Source organism: Sinohyriopsis cumingii, chromosome 1, assembly GCF_028554795.1.
Source record: "Sinohyriopsis cumingii isolate HCF-2022 chromosome 1, ASM2855479v2, whole genome shotgun sequence".
Lineage (NCBI taxonomy): Eukaryota > Metazoa > Mollusca > Bivalvia > Unionida > Unionidae > Sinohyriopsis > Sinohyriopsis cumingii.
Genome location: NC_142961.1, coordinates 138564040 through 138583184, shown reverse-complemented (window position 1 = coordinate 138583184; position 19145 = coordinate 138564040). Strand labels below are relative to the sequence as shown.

Below are 19145 nucleotides of genomic sequence, written 5' to 3'. Positions count from 1 at the left end.
TTTCAGAAGTGGGATTTGAACCCACGCCCACATTCGTGGACCAGAACACTCTATGCGGGTTTATAACCTTGAGTCTGGCGCCTTAGACCACTCGGCCATCCTGACATATATATAAGCGTCACGAAACTGACTAATTGTTGAAGGCTTCCATATATAGAAGCCCTATCTTTTGTAAAGTCATTTGAGTAATGTATGTTTTTTTTAAAATGTATATACTTTGCATACGATAAGTCCATTTTCCATAAACTAACGACAACTGTATTTGACGGGTCTTCTATTTACATTAGACTAATAAATGTTGGGCAACTTCTTCTGTTGTGCAATCTGCGTCAGCCATTTTTGTTATATAACTCGCGTCCAAATGGAAGGCCATGGTGCTACAAAAACGGCGAATTTAAAATGCACCATAATTGAATGCATCGGACTGGCATACCTGCCGTGTATGATACGCGTATTGGTGGAAAAATGAATAGCTTCATTTTAATTAAATAATCTACGGATAAATGTGTTTGTGTGTATTTGTGTTTCTGTGTGTATATTTTAATTTCTCCTTTTGTAGTCTCTGTTTGTCTGTCCCTCTCCAATTTTAATTTGGCACAAACGTCTATCCCACGTACGATACACAAATTTGAATGAAATGCTGACAGTGACTTGGTGAGTAAAGATAATCATTCTAACCAAAGAGACACAGTTCTCTCCTCATATGAAATGTATCAATGCAGTGTAACTTGAGGTCAGTCCGTCCTAAGATTGGCAAAGCTGCTGTAACAGTTGTTAAAGTGGTGAATGAAAATTTGCCTGACTTGATATTCAGCATGTCTGAAATAAAAAGTGCCGCTACTAACATACGTAACAATTTTGTCTTAATGGAAATCTTAAATTTCCCCTAGCGTTTATACAAACTACACATATTAAATGTACAGTTGCGTGGACCCAATATGTTTGACCCTGAGAATTTTAGCAAAACAAACTCTTTCCGTGAAAACCCTTAAACCACTTTTATGGCTTTCCATCTTGACGCCATCTTTTTCATCATGGAGGCCTAATGTTAGATTTCTGCTTGAGGCAACACTCTTCACCCTCTTTAACATCAGATGCCAGTTTGAGGCTGAAAAGTCTCAATATTCTACTATCGACTTACATTCGAGAGAATAAAATACTTATTTTGATTGATGCGAACGGATGATCCAAGAAAAAAAAAAGTCAGCTGTCAGAAGTGGGATTTGAACCCACGCCCACATTCGTGGACCAGAACACTCTATGTAGGTTTATAACCTTGAGTCTGGCGCCTTAGACCACTCGGCCATCCTGACATAAGTATAAGCGTCACGAAACTGACTAATTGTTGAAGGCTTCCATATATAAAAGCCCCATCTTTTGTATAGTCATTGAGTAATGTATGTTTTTATTAAAAATATATATACTTTGCATACGATAAGTCTATTTTCTGTAAACTAACGACAACTGTATTTGACCGGTCTTCTATTTACATTAGGCTGATAAATGTTGGGTAACTTCCTCTGTTGTGCAATCTGCATCAGCCGTTTCTGTTATTTAACTCGTGTCCAAATGAAGGCCATGGTGCTACAAAAACGGCGAATTTAAAATGCACCATAATTGAATGCATCGGACTGGCATACATTCCGTGTGTGATACGCGTATTGGTGGAAAAATTAATAGCTTCATTTTAATTAAATAATCTACGGATAAACGTGTGTGTGTGTGTGTGTGTGTGTGTGTGTGTGTGTGTGTGTGTGTGTGTATGTGTGTGTGTGTGTGTATCATAGAGGTTATGACACTGAAACATTTGCATAAGAAGAGAGACATCCCGAATGTGATATCTCATGAAGAAATGAAAATTCGAAATGTTTTTCTTGAGCCGGATATCGTTAAATGCAAACGTTTAGCACGACATAAAGCATAAGAAAAGCTAGTTAATACTTGGGAAAATGACAGAAATTACAGTCTCAACGTGGTATGTGCTGGCTGGTATATTACAGTAAAAAGTCCCTCCCCACCCCACCCTTGCCAATGGTTTCAATTTTGTAACTTTTCAGAAAAACGGATGGGGGAAAGTACTGAAAGTTGTTTGAACCAAATTTCAAGTTGACAAATAGATTCACAAATATGTCTGACTCTGATTTATGGACCATACAAAACAATTAGAATACATCAACTGTATTAGTTTGGGAAAATATTGATGGAAAAGAGAAGAAAAAAAAACTCCTGGCTCCAACAAATTCCAAGCCACCCACCCCCAGTCCCATATTATAATATGAAGTAACATAGTTATTTAACTTCAATGCATCCGTATGCTGATATCGGCATTCTAAATCTGTTTAATATAAACCCTACCAACAATATTGAACTTGCAGCCATCCACTGTTACCACGGGCACTTGATTGTGGGGATAACTAATAATAACGGGTCCCCGAGTGGACGAGTGGTCTAAAGCGCTCTCCGTTACGGATCACTGTCATCTCACCTCTCTCTGCGTGGGTTCGAGTCTCGGATTCGGCCAATGTGGGTATGCGACAAAGCTTGCCAGTAGGTTCTCGTGGGTCGATGGTTCTTTCCGGGATTTTCCCGGGTTCTTCATCCACCATTAATACTGGCGCCATTTATAGCCTATCGTTTCCTGAAAAATGGCGTTAAACCCTACAACAACAACAACAACTAATGATAACAGACTCGGAATTAATTAATTGGGAGTGTTATTATTGGTTTCCCCCCTCAATCAAGTGCTTCTGAATGTTACAAATGATCATTATACAAAATACAGTTTATTACAGTAATTTGTGTTATAAAAAAGATGCATTTATTTAATTTAGTTACTAATGGAATTGTATGACAAATATGTCTCGGGTTACATAGATGTTACTAACATGGCTAGTTGCTATCACTATATAAAGATCCTGTCTGTCAGGGCCTTCGAATAATACCAAAAAAAAGATGTTGAATGAAACCCAAAGACGAAATTTGACACAAGACGGCCTTTGCCGAGGATTATTATTGCATGAGCTGTCCATACAAGAATACATACCAGTTGATCATTATAAATCTGGTAGCTCATTGGTGGTTCTTATTGATTCTGGTCCAAAGATAAAGATGATGCAAAAAGTAAAATGGCCAATCATGTCTTGCAATACAGTTTTCATGGTATAAAAGGTTTTAGATGGTCATTTGCCCTTTATCCAAATACAAAGGCATCACCAAGTGATCTTTCTATTTCAACCTGGAAATGGATTGATGAACTTTATGTATATCGCTTTAAGCCAACATTTCTGCTGCATGGATGGTTCAAGCAATTCTTAAAATGCACTTTCTGCACGAAATCTCACGGACACACAGATGATTGCTAAGCATTACAGAAACCCAATGAAGCAAATAAATTATCTTCGTGATGGACCAATGTCAGTTACTCAAGAAGATCAGGTACATTATTCTAACTATTGATTTGGAGGATTTTCATCAGAGCCTTCTCACTGTAGATGGCTTCTTTATCATCTGGAAGATGTGGATATATAGTTATAAGCGGAACCACAGTACACATCCTTTCCCAGTTTATCAGAAGCTTTCTGATGAGCATGATTTTCCAAATGATGCTCATAAGATGATTAACAAACTTGCTGTCGAAACTCTAAGCTAGGACAGGCTGAATTTGATGACTATGCACGAAAAAAATGTCTGTGCCAGCACAGAAGGAACTAACAGCAGCAGTGAACCTTCTGTAGCATTCAGTTATTTTACTTTCCTTCTTCAGTGACAGTCTAAATATTCAACAGATGAAAATCTAATAAGACTTACTTTAGCGTATGCCTTGTTCTAGTCATGGGAAAACAAGTTACCGATTCAGACAGTGTCAATACGATATTTAAGAATTTAATGACAACGGAAACAAGAGAGGATCTTAATTTTAGTCTATTATAAATTCATGTCAATAATAAAGTTCCTTGTGTCAAAAATAGATCAAAGCATTGTATATCCCACAATTAACATCGATATTGTTGAAAATATGTTCTGCCAATAGAGTTCTCTGTATTATGGGGCTGCTACTAACCCAACATTTAATTCCTATCGTACAGGAAAATTTTCCAACATTATTATTATTCTATCATGATAAGAGAACCTGTTTTTAATTCTTTTCAGCTGTAGAGGTGCAAGACAAAACAAGCATTACCATCGTGATTCTATACTTTGATGCAGGAATACAAATCAAAGGTCGACTAAATTACAATGAATTAAATTGTGGTCACAAAAAAATATGAAATGCATAAATGCATAAAGACATCCATGGCTTACAACATTTTGTCTCTTTGAAAAGTGGTCTGAATCAAGAAGGTATTGTAGGAATAGTTATACGCAATAGCCATGAAACCTTGGAAATATAAATGACAACATCTTTGTACACTATCAGTACTTCTCACTGCAATCTAAACTCCTAAGTAGCTAATTTCTTACCAGTATTAAAGCTGGATGTATGAATCCAATTGTAAATTAAAACTGAATAAAACGGACACAATGCAGTTTCATCTGGCTTTATGTGCAATATTATCCTTTTCTATGATCTCAATATATAGAAATTCAAAACGTGGTGATGTGAAGTGTAGCTATCAGTTATATTGCTTTATTAATTGGATACATGCCCTGGATTTGTCATCCATCTCTACATCACTGTGTGCCTCCCATTGATCATAATGTTTTATTCGGTTCCATTCCGTCATTGAGATATGGGAAATTTCCAGTAATGCAAATTTAACTGGGAGACACTTTTCCGTTCACATAATACATAAAAAGTGAAGTTAACCCAAAACAAATACATTTCATTTAGAGTAATGTGAAACATAACCAAACGCAACCCATCTACCTCATGATATTGCTTTTGTGCAGTTAGCCCAAGGCAGTATAACATCATACATTTTAATATAATATTGTGTTAGGGCAAGCAAACTGATGAAAACTAATTACACAAGCATAAACTAAATGAAAGCTTTTGTTTTCTTGACAGCTTAATTCCTATATGAGATTCAAGAAATGAATAGTATTTACATTACGAAAAAGATTTACAAAGCAATTGTTAACAGTTTCTAAGTTAAAGTTCAGTTGAAATTTGATTAATTACTCACATATTGACTGAATAAGTATACTATGTTTTAAAATATTCTTTCTTCACAGACATCCAGAGTTCAACAATGTATATATATATATATATATATATATATATATATATATATATATATATATATATATATATATATATATATATATATATATATATATATATATATATATATATATATATATATATATATATATATATATATATAATATATATATTACAGAGAAAATACTAAGGAACAAATCAATGTTTATCCATGTCAAGAAGTGTTCAACACTTGTGAATTTTTCCAGCGAATGTCATACAATCTTGAACATTATATAAGGAGCAGAACAACGCTCGTTTTTCTCCCTAACAAGTCAGAAAAACGACTTGACGTAAAAAACCGAAGCTGTTCCTATTGCATATTTGCCAGGTTATACCGAGATGTAGCGATTGTTACCGATGTTCAAATTGACTCTGTTAATCAAATAACACTGGACAACAAATTTTTACAAAAATCATGTTACTGAAATAAAATTAGTCAATTCTTATCAATTTTTATGTGCTGAACACGAATATGACAGTCAAATTGCAAAATTGGCTCTAGTTTTTTTGTAATCTGCAAGAAATTAATGTTGACATAACGAAATGCATTCCAATAGTAAAAGGTCAACTGTAATAGCCTACCTATAAAAAATCAAGTCATTGACTACATCTTAGATTTCTTCGCCTGTCTCTTGTACAGCTGTTCGGGAGCATCTCTGAGGAGTGTCCAGCAGTAGTCAGCCAGCATTGTAGTGGACCATTTTCCCTGGTATCTTTGTTCCATTGTTGCGATATCTTGATGAAAACGTTCGCCGTGTTCATCACTAACAATACCACAGTTGCTAGGAAAGAAATCCAAATGGGAATGAAGGAAGTGAATCTTTAGAGACATATTGCAGCCAAGTTTCTTATACTTCATCAACATGTCTTCTACTAGTTCCTTATAGTTTTCTGCCCTAACATTTCCGAGGAAGTTTGTAGAAACTAGGCGAAAAGCATTCCATGCTTGTTTCGCGTCACCTTCCAGCAAGTTGTTGAACCGGTCATCTTTGAAAAGCTCTCGAATCTGAGGAGCCACAAAAACTCCCTCTTTAATCTTTGCTTCGCTGAGTCGAGGGAATTTTTCATGCAGGTATCGGAATGCTGGCAAAGTCCGGTCAATGGCTTTCACGAAGTTCTTCATCAAACCTAGTTTGATGTGAAGGGGTGGTAGCAAGATTTTCTGAGCCTCAACCAGAGCTGGGTGTTGGATATTCTTCTCTCCAATGGCTACATTCTGCCTGTGAGTCCATTCCTTCCTCATGTAGTGCATTTCCCTTGCTCGGCTATCCCACTCGCATAAGAAACACATGTATTTTGTATATCCTTGCTGCAGTCCCATTAAAAGGGCAACTACCTTCAAATCACCACAGAGGTGCCAGCTGTACTTGTTATACTCAATGGAATTCAGTAGCTGCCTTAAGTTATCGTATGTCTCTTTCATGTGGACAGCATACGCTACTGGAATAGATGGAAGAATGTTTCCATTGTGCAAAAGCACAGCCTTGAGACTCAGTTTCGAAGAGTCCACAAATAGTCTCCATTCTTGTGGGTCATGAGTGATTTTTAAAGCATTCATGAGGCCCTCAATATCGGAACAGAATATCAGATTACTTTCCTTTCTGAAGAAAGGCTCCAATTGCTGGTGGCGCTTTCGATATGCAGTAATTGTGACATCTTCTTCTAGAAGATTCCATTGTTGGAGTCTTGATCCTAGCAATTCTGCCTTGTTCTTTGATAAGTCCAAATCACGAATCAGGTCATTTAGTTCTTCCTGTGTTATTCTGTGTGGGGTTGATGATGCACCACAGTGAAAATCTGGATCACTGCATGCTGAGCGACCAGGAGAAGAACAGGTCGACTCACCTTTGTCTTCGTCAGATGAATCAAGAGAATATTCTGCTGGAGGTTCTGGAATAGGAAGTCCCTCACCATGTGGAACTGGTCTCAATGCAGACGGAATGTTTGGGTAGACTATTCTCGACTTCTTTCGCTTCGTTATTCCGCCGGAAAGAGGAGGAACCAAGCAGAAGTAACAGTCATTTAGGTGGTTGCTTGGCTCTCTCCACACCATTGGGACTGCAAACGGCATTGATGACCTTTTGCAATTCAACCACTGTGAAAGCTGTGTTGTACATGTAGCACAGCATATATGCGGAGCCCAAGGCTTGTCTTGGTCACCAACCTTGCATCCGAAGTAAAGATGATATGCCTTCTTCACTTGAGAATTGATACTTTTCTTCTGGTTGGCAAATGTCACTTCCCCACAAATATAGCAAAAATTGTCCGCGGTATTAACACACTTTCGAGGCATTACTGTTCTTTATTGTACGTAAATGGATAAAATAATAAGTTTTATGTAACAGTAGCTTGAATTGTCTCGCACAACGTCTAAAATATTTTAAATGCTGAACCTATCTGATTGGGCTTTATATAGTACACTGCTTACGTCAGCTTCAGCAGCCGCCTGGCATTAGTATAATAGGCCTACACATGTATAGTACATTGCTGATGTCAACTTACTTCAGCAGCCGCATGGCATTAGTATTGCATTGCATCAGAAAATGATGCAATCAACTGTGGATGATGTGAGCATGATGGTATTATGCAATGTTACATCATTATTCCGGATGTTGCTGCAGTCCTACTGGAGAAATTTACACAGTGAAACATAGAAAATGAGGTATATGAATATCTTCAAAACGAGAGCCAATACAAATTTTTCACGGTTATATTCGTGTTCGGCACACCAAAATACTACAGATTAGGGCCTTTTCAAGTCAGTAATGATTTCACTGTTGACCAGTGTAACCAATCACTGAAGCAATCACAATCGAGTCTCATTCAGTTCGAAGTAGGCTGGAAGCATCGAAGTTGATATTGTTTTAAAGTGTACAAGGCACGAAGCCACGGACAAACTTTGTGTAAATGTTGAGATTCAGAATTATCAAGGCACTTGAATATTACTTATGGGAAATGTGTGGAATGTCTTCTTTACGGTGATGTATGTTATGAGTGACTAAATGCGTGGATAGTATATAAAATTAAAACAGTCATCCAGGAGTCAGATTGTGACCTGCGAGAGTTATTTACCTTGTCTTAATTGGGAGTGTGTTATCGTTCGTTTCCCCATGAATCAAGTGCATGTACCGTGATGATACTGAAACAGAGATTTTCAATTAAACTGTGCTAATGCATCAGACTGGCAAGTTTTCTGTGTGTGCTACTCATATTAATAACAAAAATCTATAGCATCGTTCTTATTGAATAATCTACAGACAAATGTGTGTGTGTGTGTGTTTGTGTTTTCTAATTTTCGTTTATTGTTTCTTATCGACCTCTTGTAACGATAAGATTTGTGTGAATAATTATTATATACTTCCTGGTGAAGAATCTACAAGACAATCTCTGTGTTCTAAAATATTTTTCTTATTCACCTTAAACGTCTATGCTCTGTGTAAATTGTCGTTTTTATTTTGTGAAACAAACCACTAGAACTACAATACTGGTATATCAATAGAATTCAAGAGTTATGTTTGCTGTTGAATATATTCTTGGAAATAATGAAATCTAACTTTTCATTTGACAAGTTGATATTATATAATTTTGATGCCCGTGGTATCCTGTTGTATTATTTCATCTTGGATATATTTAGACGCTAGAAGAAAGAAATCGAGCCAACACAATTATTTCTCCTGAGTTGAGAACAATATCCCAATTCACGATTATTATCTTTATATGATCAGGGATTTATGCTATTTTAAATTGTATTGTAGTGTTCATGTTTATTTCAATTAATTTGGTCTCTTGATTAAATCCGTTGCACATTTTTCTACTTATTTAACTCAGTTTCTTGTCTCTAATCATTGCACTCATTGGAACAATAGAAAGACTAAATACACAATAAATTTATTAACTGACAATAACTATATAAACTAAAAATGGATACCTGTTTTATAATTGTAGGATCACATGATGTATACTCTTTGGATATCATTATAGTTTGAAATGGCTTGTGTTTATTTTATCTTTTCTATGTAAAAATCCTCTCAAAATTGTTTCTATTTTATTTGTGTATATATTATGAGCGAATGTTTGTGGAATGGAATGTATCGACGATTCTTTATTTTCTTTTACATATTAATTTCGTTTTTTCACTAATATATTCTATAGTATTATTTTACATCGGTCTATAGATACAAAGTCTTAGTGCCCTTAAGAGTTGCACATATATTTAGAATATGGGGGTGTACACCTCCAGCAAGCAATATCTTTTTAGAAGTAATAAATGAAAATAATTAGTAAAGAATGCAAATAGACAAAATATAGGCTTTACACTTTTCTTATTTTAGCTTTGACAACAAATACACAAACATTCTAGTAAACTTTTGGTGTTTGATAAATATATTAAGCATCAACATAAGCTCTAGTCACACCCACACGTATTGACACCTGTGAAGAACATCAATGCATCATGGCTTAGGTGACAAAGATAGTCTTGTACTAGGTTAACTTATGTACAAACATCCGATGTACAGTTTGCTTTTTAATAAATCAACATTTTAAAAATATTTCTCTCCAATACACGATAGACTAAGGACATACAATGTGTATAGTGCCGTTTGGGTGTACTTCCAGTAAACATGGGCACACTCAAATACGCTATCTATTATCTGCCATATTTACCTACATACGTACCCGTTACCCTGACCTTTAGCCACTAAATGTGTGTCTGTATGTCTGTTTCTCTGATCGATTTGTCACTTTTGAGGGACCTATATGATGGGTGAACTTTCTTTCTATTGACTCCATAACTATCTACTTACGTACCCATCACCTTGCCCTTTAGCCTTTCTCTCTCTCTCTCTCTCTCTCTCTCTCTCTCTCTCTCTCTCTCAACATTTGATTTGTCTCAAAACATCTACCCCAACTTTGACGTACATTTATGCCAATATATTTTTCAAAACAGTTAATAGGAGTTCTACCTAACATTGAATTGTTTGGGACGGTTGGAGGTAACGAAATGGGCTGTCGTTGTGAACTGATGAGGAAAGATAATCACTCTAGCCAAACAGATACAAATTATCTCCTCTTATGAGATGTATCAATGTAGTATATACAGAGGTCAGTCCGTCCTAATATTCACAAAGTTGTAACATTTCATAAAATAGTCAATGATAACTTCCCTGATTTAATAACCAGCATGTTTCAAACGAAAACTGCAGCCATTAATATGCGTAGAAATTTGTTTTAATGAAAATCTAAATTTTCCGTAGTATTCATACAAACTACACATATTGCACATCTAGCCACGTGGACCCCACATTTTAGACCCTGACATTCTTAGCAAGACAAACTCTTTCTTTGAAAACCTCTAAAACAATTTTAAGCCTTTCCATCTTGACGCCACCAGTTCAACATGGTGGCCCAATGTAAAATTTCCATTAGAGACGATAGTCTTCTCCCCATCTTACCATCAGATGCCAGTTTCAGTCTGAAATGGCTTAATATCCTACTATCCACCTACATTCTACATTCGAGAGAACAAAATACTTATTTGGATAGATAAAAACGGATGATGCAAGAAGGAAAAAAATGAACTTTCAGAAGTGGGATTTGAACCCACGCCCACATTCGTGGACCAGAACACTCTATGCGGGTTTATAACCTTGAGTCTGGCGCCTTAGACCACTCGGCCATCCTGACATATATATAAGCGTCACGAAACTGACTAATTGTTGAAGGCTTCCATATATAGAAGCCCTATCTTTTGTAAAGTCATTTGAGTAATGTATGTTTTTTTAAAAATGTATATACTTTGCATACGATAAGTCCATTTTCCATAAACTAACGACAACTGTATTTGACGGGTCTTCTATTTACATTAGACTAATAAATGTTGGGCAACTTCTTCTGTTGTGCAATCTGCGTCAGCCATTTTTGTTATATAACTCGCGTCCAAATGGAAGGCCATGGTGCTACAAAAACGGCGAATTTAAAATGCACCATAATTGAATGCATCGGACTGGCATACCTGCCGTGTATGATACGCGTATTGGTGGAAAAATGAATAGCTTCATTTTAATTAAATAATCTACGGATAAATGTGTTTGTGTGTATTTGTGTTTCTGTGTGTATATTTTAATTTCTCCTTTTGTAGTCTCTGTTTGTCTGTCCCTCTCCAATTTTAATTTGGCACAAACGTCTATCCCACGTACGATACACAAATTTGAATGAAATGCTGACAGTGACTTGGTGAGTAAAGATAATCATTCTAACCAAAGAGACACAGTTCTCTCCTCATATGAAATGTATCAATGCAGTGTAACTTGAGGTCAGTCCGTCCTAAGATTGGCAAAGCTGCTGTAACAGTTGTTAAAGTGGTGAATGAAAATTTGCCTGACTTGATATTCAGCATGTCTGAAATAAAAAGTGCCGCTACTAACATACGTAACAATTTTGTCTTAATGGAAATCTTAAATTTCCCCTAGCGTTTATACAAACTACACATATTAAATGTACAGTTGCGTGGACCCAATATGTTTGACCCTGAGAATTTTAGCAAAACAAACTCTTTCCGTGAAAACCCTTAAACCACTTTTATGGCTTTCCATCTTGACGCCATCTTTTTCATCATGGAGGCCTAATGTTAGATTTCTGCTTGAGGCAACACTCTTCACCCTCTTTAACATCAGATGCCAGTTTGAGGCTGAAAAGTCTCAATATTCTACTATCGACTTACATTCGAGAGAATAAAATACTTATTTTGATTGATGCGAACGGATGATCCAAGAAAAAAAAAAGTCAGCTGTCAGAAGTGGGATTTGAACCCACGCCCACATTCGTGGACCAGAACACTCTATGTAGGTTTATAACCTTGAGTCTGGCGCCTTAGACCACTCGGCCATCCTGACATAAGTATAAGCGTCACGAAACTGACTAATTGTTGAAGGCTTCCATATATAAAAGCCCCATCTTTTGTATAGTCATTGAGTAATGTATGTTTTTATTAAAAATATATATACTTTGCATACGATAAGTCTATTTTCTGTAAACTAACGACAACTGTATTTGACCGGTCTTCTATTTACATTAGGCTGATAAATGTTGGGTAACTTCCTCTGTTGTGCAATCTGCATCAGCCGTTTCTGTTATTTAACTCGTGTCCAAATGAAGGCCATGGTGCTACAAAAACGGCGAATTTAAAATGCACCATAATTGAATGCATCGGACTGGCATACATTCCGTGTGTGATACGCGTATTGGTGGAAAAATTAATAGCTTCATTTTAATTAAATAATCTACGGATAAACGTGTGTGTGTGTGTGTGTGTGTGTGTGTGTGTGTGTGTGTGTGTGTATGTGTGTGTGTGTGTGTATCATAGAGGTTATGACACTGAAACATTTGCATAAGAAGAGAGACATCCCGAATGTGATATCTCATGAAGAAATGAAAATTCGAAATGTTTTTCTTGAGCCGGATATCGTTAAATGCAAACGTTTAGCACGACATAAAGCATAAGAAAAGCTAGTTAATACTTGGGAAAATGACAGAAATTACAGTCTCAACGTGGTATGTGCTGGCTGGTATATTACAGTAAAAAGTCCCTCCCCACCCCACCCTTGCCAATGGTTTCAATTTTGTAACTTTTCAGAAAAACGGATGGGGGAAAGTACTGAAAGTTGTTTGAACCAAATTTCAAGTTGACAAATAGATTCACAAATATGTCTGACTCTGATTTATGGACCATACAAAACAATTAGAATACATCAACTGTATTAGTTTGGGAAAATATTGATGGAAAAGAGAAGAAAAAAAAACTCCTGGCTCCAACAAATTCCAAGCCACCCACCCCCAGTCCCATATTATAATATGAAGTAACATAGTTATTTAACTTCAATGCATCCGTATGCTGATATCGGCATTCTAAATCTGTTTAATATAAACCCTACCAACAATATTGAACTTGCAGCCATCCACTGTTACCACGGGCACTTGATTGTGGGGATAACTAATAATAACGGGTCCCCGAGTGGACGAGTGGTCTAAAGCGCTCTCCGTTACGGATCACTGTCATCTCACCTCTCTCTGCGTGGGTTCGAGTCTCGGATTCGGCCAATGTGGGTATGCGACAAAGCTTGCCAGTAGGTTCTCGTGGGTCGATGGTTCTTTCCGGGATTTTCCCGGGTTCTTCATCCACCATTAATACTGGCGCCATTTATAGCCTATCGTTTCCTGAAAAATGGCGTTAAACCCTACAACAACAACAACAACTAATGATAACAGACTCGGAATTAATTAATTGGGAGTGTTATTATTGGTTTCCCCCCTCAATCAAGTGCTTCTGAATGTTACAAATGATCATTATACAAAATACAGTTTATTACAGTAATTTGTGTTATAAAAAAGATGCATTTATTTAATTTAGTTACTAATGGAATTGTATGACAAATATGTCTCGGGTTACATAGATGTTACTAACATGGCTAGTTGCTATCACTATATAAAGATCCTGTCTGTCAGGGCCTTCGAATAATACCAAAAAAAAGATGTTGAATGAAACCCAAAGACGAAATTTGACACAAGACGGCCTTTGCCGGGGATTATTATTGCATGAGCTGTCCATACAAGAATACATACCAGTTGATCATTATAAATCTGGTAGCTCATTGGTGGTTCTTATTGATTCTGGTCCAGAGATAAAGATGATGCAAAAAGTAAAATGGCCAATCATGTCTTGCAATACAGTTTTCATGGTATAAAAGGTTTTAGATGGTCATTTGCCCTTTATCCAAATACAAAGGCATCACCAAGTGATCTTTCTATTTCAACCTGGAAATGGATTGATGAACTTTATGTATATCGCTTTAAGCCAACATTTCTGCTGCATGGATGGTTCAAGCAATTCTTAAAATGCACTTTCTGCACGAAATCTCACGGACACACAGATGATTGCTAAGCATTACAGAAACCCAATGAAGCAAATAAATTATCTTCGTGATGGACCAATGTCAGTTACTCAAGAAGATCAGGTACATTATTCTAACTATTGATTTGGAGGATTTTCATCAGAGCCTTCTCACTGTAGATGGCTTCTTTATCATCTGGAAGATGTGGATATATAGTTATAAGCGGAACCACAGTACACATCCTTTCCCAGTTTATCAGAAGCTTTCTGATGAGCATGATTTTCCAAATGATGCTCATAAGATGATTAACAAACTTGCTGTCGAAACTCTAAGCTAGGACAGGCTGAATTTGATGACTATGCACGAAAAAAATGTCTGTGCCAGCACAGAAGGAACTAACAGCAGCAGTGAACCTTCTGTAGCATTCAATTATTTTACTTTCCTTCTTCAGTGACAGTCTAAATATTCAACAGATGAAAATCTAATAAGACTTACTTTAGCGTATGCCTTGTTCTAGTCATGGGAAAACAAGTTACCGATTCAGACAGTGTCAATACGATATTTAAGAATTTAATGACAACGGAAACAAGAGAGGATCTTAATTTTAGTCTATTATAAATTCATGTCAATAATAAAGTTCCTTGTGTCAAAAATAGATCAAAGCATTGTATATCCCACAATTAACATCGATATTGTTGAAAATATGTTCTGCCAATAGAGTTCTCTGTATTATGGGGCTGCTACTAACCCAACATTTAATTCCTATCGTACAGGAAAATTTTCCAACATTATTATTATTCTATCATGATAAGAGAACCTGTTTTTAATTCTTTTCAGCTGTAGAGGTGCAAGACAAAACAAGCATTACCATCGTGATTCTATACTTTGATGCAGGAATACAAATCAAAGGTCGACTAAATTACAATGAATTAAATTGTGGTCACAAAAAAATATGAAATGCATAAATGCATAAAGACATCCATGGCTTACAACATTTTGTCTCTTTGAAAAGTGGTCTGAATCAAGAAGGTATTGTAGGAATAGTTATACGCAATAGCCAAGAAACCTTGGAAATATAAATGACAACATCTTTGTACACTATCAGTACTTCTCACTGCAATCTAAACTCCTAAGTAGCTAATTTCTTACCAGTATTAAAGCTGGATGTATGAATCCAATTGTAAATTAAAACTGAATAAAACGGACACAATGCAGTTTCATCTGGCTTTATGTGCAATATTATCCTTTTCTATGATCTCAATATATAGAAATTCAAAACGTGGTGATGTGAAGTGTAGCTATCAGTTATATTGCTTTATTAATTGGATACATGCCCTGGATTTGTCATCCATCTCTACATCACTGTGTGCCTCCCATTGATCATAATGTTTTATTCGGTTCCATTCCGTCATTGAGATATGGGAAATTTCCAGTAATGCAAATTTAACTGGGAGACACTTTTCCGTTCACATAATACATAAAAAGTGAAGTTAACCCAAAACAAATACATTTCATTTAGAGTAATGTGAAACATAACCAAACGCAACCCATCTACCTCATGATATTGCTTTTGTGCAGTTAGCCCAAGGCAGTATAACATCATACATTTTAATATAATATTGTGTTAGGGCAAGCAAACTGATGAAAACTAATTACACAAGCATAAACTAAATGAAAGCTTTTGTTTTCTTGACAGCTTAATTCCTATATGAGATTCAAGAAATGAATAGTATTTACATTACGAAAAAGATTTACAAAGCAATTGTTAACAGTTTCTAAGTTAAAGTTCAGTTGAAATTTGATTAATTACTCACATATTGACTGAATAAGTATACTATGTTTTAAAATATTCTTTCTTCACAGACATCCAGAGTTCAACAATGTATATATATATATATATATATATATATATATATATATATATATATATATATATATATATATATATATATATATATATATATATATATATATATATATATATATATATATATATATAATATATATATTACAGAGAAAATACTAAGGAACAAATCAATGTTTATCCATGTCAAGAAGTGTTCAACACTTGTGAATTTTTCCAGCGAATGTCATACAATCTTGAACATTATATAAGGAGCAGAACAACGCTCGTTTTTCTCCCTAACAAGTCAGAAAAACGACTTGACGTAAAAAACCGAAGCTGTTCCTATTGCATATTTGCCAGGTTATACCGAGATGTAGCGATTGTTACCGATGTTCAAATTGACTCTGTTAATCAAATAACCAATCACTGAAGCAATCACAATCGAATCTCATTCACTTCGAAGTAGGCTGGAAGCATCGAAGTTGATATTGTTTTAAAGTGTACAAGGCACGAAGCCACGGACAAACTTTGTGTAAATGTTGAGATTCAGAATTATCAAGGCACTTGAATGTTACTTATGGGAAATGTGTGGAATGTCTTCTTTACGGTGATGTATGTTATGAGTGACTAAATGCGTGGATAGTATATAAAATTAAAACAGTCATCCAGGAGTCAGATTGTGACCTGCGAGAGTTATTTACCTTGTCTTAATTGGGAGTGTGTTATCGTTCGTTTCCCCATGAATCAAGTGCATGTACCGTGATGATACTGAAACAGAGATTTTCAATTAAACTGTGCTAATGCATCAGACTGGCAAGTTTTCTGTGTGTGCTACTCATATTAATAACAAAAATCTATAGCATCGTTCTTATTGAATAATCTACAGACAAATGTGTGTGTGTGTGTGTGTTTGTGTTTTCTAATTTTCGTTTATTGTTTCTTATCGACCTCTTGTAACGATAAGATTTGTGTGAATAATTATTATATACTTCCTGGTGAAGAATCTACAAGACAATCTCTGTGTTCTAAAATATTTTTCTTATTCACCTTAAACGTCTATGCTCTGTGTAAATTGTCGTTTTTATTTTGTGAAACAAACCACTAGAACTACAATACTGGTATATCAATAGAATTCAAGAGTTATGTTTGCTGTTAAATATATTCTTGGAAATAATGAAATCTAACTTTTCATTTGACAAGTTGATATTATATAATTTTGATGCCCGTGGTATCCTGTTGTATTATTTCATCTTGGATATATTTAGACGCTAGAAGAAAGAAATCGAGCCAACACAATTATTTCTCCTGAGTTGAGAACAATATCCCAATTCACGATTATTATCTTTATATGATCAGGGATTTATGCTATTTTAAATTGTATTGTAGTGTTCATGTTTATTTCAATTAATTTGGTCTCTTGATTAAATCCGTTGCACATTTTTCTACTTATTTAACTCAGTTTCTTGTCTCTAATCATTGCACTCATTGGAACAATAGAAAGACTAAATACACAATAAATTTATTAACTGACAATAACTATATAAACTAAAAATGGATACCTGTTTTATAATTGTAGGATCACATGATGTATACTCTTTGGATATCATTATAGTTTGAAATGGCTTGTGTTTATTTTATCTTTTCTATGTAAAAATCCTCTCAAAATTGTTTCTATTTTATTTGTGTATATATTATGAGCGAATGTTTGTGGAATGGAATGTATCGACGATTCTTTATTTTCTTTTACATATTAATTTCGTTTTTTCACTAATATATTCTATAGTATTATTTTACATCGGTCTATAGATACAAAGTCTTAGTGCCCTTAAGAGTTGCACATATATTTAGCATATGGGGGTGTACACCTCCAGCAAGCAATATCTTTTTAGAAGTAATAAATGAAAATAATTAGTAAAGAATGCAAATAGACAAAATATAGGCTTTACACTTTTCTTATTTTAGCTTTGACAACAAATACACAAACATTCTAGTAAACTTTTGGTGTTTGATAAATATATTAAGCATCAACATAAGCTCTAGTCACACCCACACGTATTGACACCTGTGAAGAACATCAATGCATCATGGCTTAGGTGACAAAGATAGTCTTGTACTAGGTTAACTTATGTACAAACATCCGATGTACAGTTTGCTTTTTAATAAATCAACATTTTAAAAATATTTCTCTCCAATACACGATAGACTAAGGACATACAATGTGTATAGTGCCGTTTGGGTGTACTTCCAGTAAACATGGGCACACTCAAATACGCTATCTATTATCTGCCATATTTACCTACATACGTACCCGTTACCCTGACCTTTAGCCACTAAATGTGTGTCTGTATGTCTGTTTCTCTGATCGATTTGTCACTTTTGAGGGACCTATATGATGGGTGAACTTTCTTTCTATTGACTCCATAACTATCTACTTACGTACCCATCACCTTGCCCTTTAGCCTTTCTCTCTCTCTCTCTCTCTCTCTCTCTCTCTCTCTCTCAAAATTTGATTTGTCTCAAAACATCTACCCCAACTTTGACGTACATTTATGCCAATATATTTTTCAAAACAGTTAATAGGAGTTCTACCTAACATTGAATTGTTTGGGACGGTTGGAGGTAACGAAATGGGCTGTCGTTGTGAACTGATGAGGAAAGATAATCACTCTAGCCAAACAGATACAAATTATCTCCTCTTATGAGATGTATCAATGTAGTATATACAGAGGTCAGTCCGTCCTAATATTCACAAAGTTGTAACATTTCATAAAATAGTCAATGATAACTTCCCTGATTTAATAACCAGCATGTTTCAAACGAAAACTGCAGCCATTAATATGCGTAGAAATTTGTTTTAATGAAAATCTAAATTTTCCGTAGTATTCATACAAACTACAAATATTGCACATCTAGCCACGTGGACCCCACATTTTAGACCCTGACATTCTTAGCAAGACAAACTCTTTCTTTGAAAACCTCTAAAACAATTTTAAGCCTTTCCATCTTGACGCCACCAGTTCAACATGGTGGCCCAATGTAAAATTTCCATTAGAGACGATAGTCTTCTCCCCATCTTACCATCAGATGCCAGTTTCAGTCTGAAATGGCTTAATATCCTACTATCCACCTACATTCTACATTCGAGAGAACAAAATACTTATTTGGGTTGATAAAAACGGATGATGCAAGAAGGAAAAAAATGAAC

General features: G+C 35.4%; 4 non-coding genes across 4 annotated transcripts; all 4 read right to left on the bottom strand.

Annotated features, from left to right (window-relative positions):
* On the bottom strand, positions 1 to 105 carry Trnal-caa (transfer RNA leucine (anticodon CAA)). The gene is made up of 2 exons: positions 68 to 105; positions 1 to 46 (listed from the first exon to the last, which is right to left on the bottom strand). It is a non-coding gene; the product is annotated as a tRNA-Leu (tRNA).
* A 1103-nt stretch (positions 106 to 1208) lies between these two features.
* Trnal-caa (transfer RNA leucine (anticodon CAA)) lies at positions 1209 to 1313 on the bottom strand. Its single transcript has 2 exons — positions 1276 to 1313; positions 1209 to 1254 (listed from the first exon to the last, which is right to left on the bottom strand). It is a non-coding gene; the product is annotated as a tRNA-Leu (tRNA).
* A 9473-nt stretch (positions 1314 to 10786) lies between these two features.
* Positions 10787 to 10891, bottom strand: Trnal-caa (transfer RNA leucine (anticodon CAA)). Its single transcript has 2 exons — positions 10854 to 10891; positions 10787 to 10832 (listed from the first exon to the last, which is right to left on the bottom strand). It is a non-coding gene; the product is annotated as a tRNA-Leu (tRNA).
* Positions 10892 to 11994: 1103 nt separating this feature from the next.
* Trnal-caa (transfer RNA leucine (anticodon CAA)) lies at positions 11995 to 12099 on the bottom strand. The gene is made up of 2 exons: positions 12062 to 12099; positions 11995 to 12040 (listed from the first exon to the last, which is right to left on the bottom strand). It is a non-coding gene; the product is annotated as a tRNA-Leu (tRNA).
* Between the last annotated feature and the right edge of the window lie 7046 nt (positions 12100 to 19145).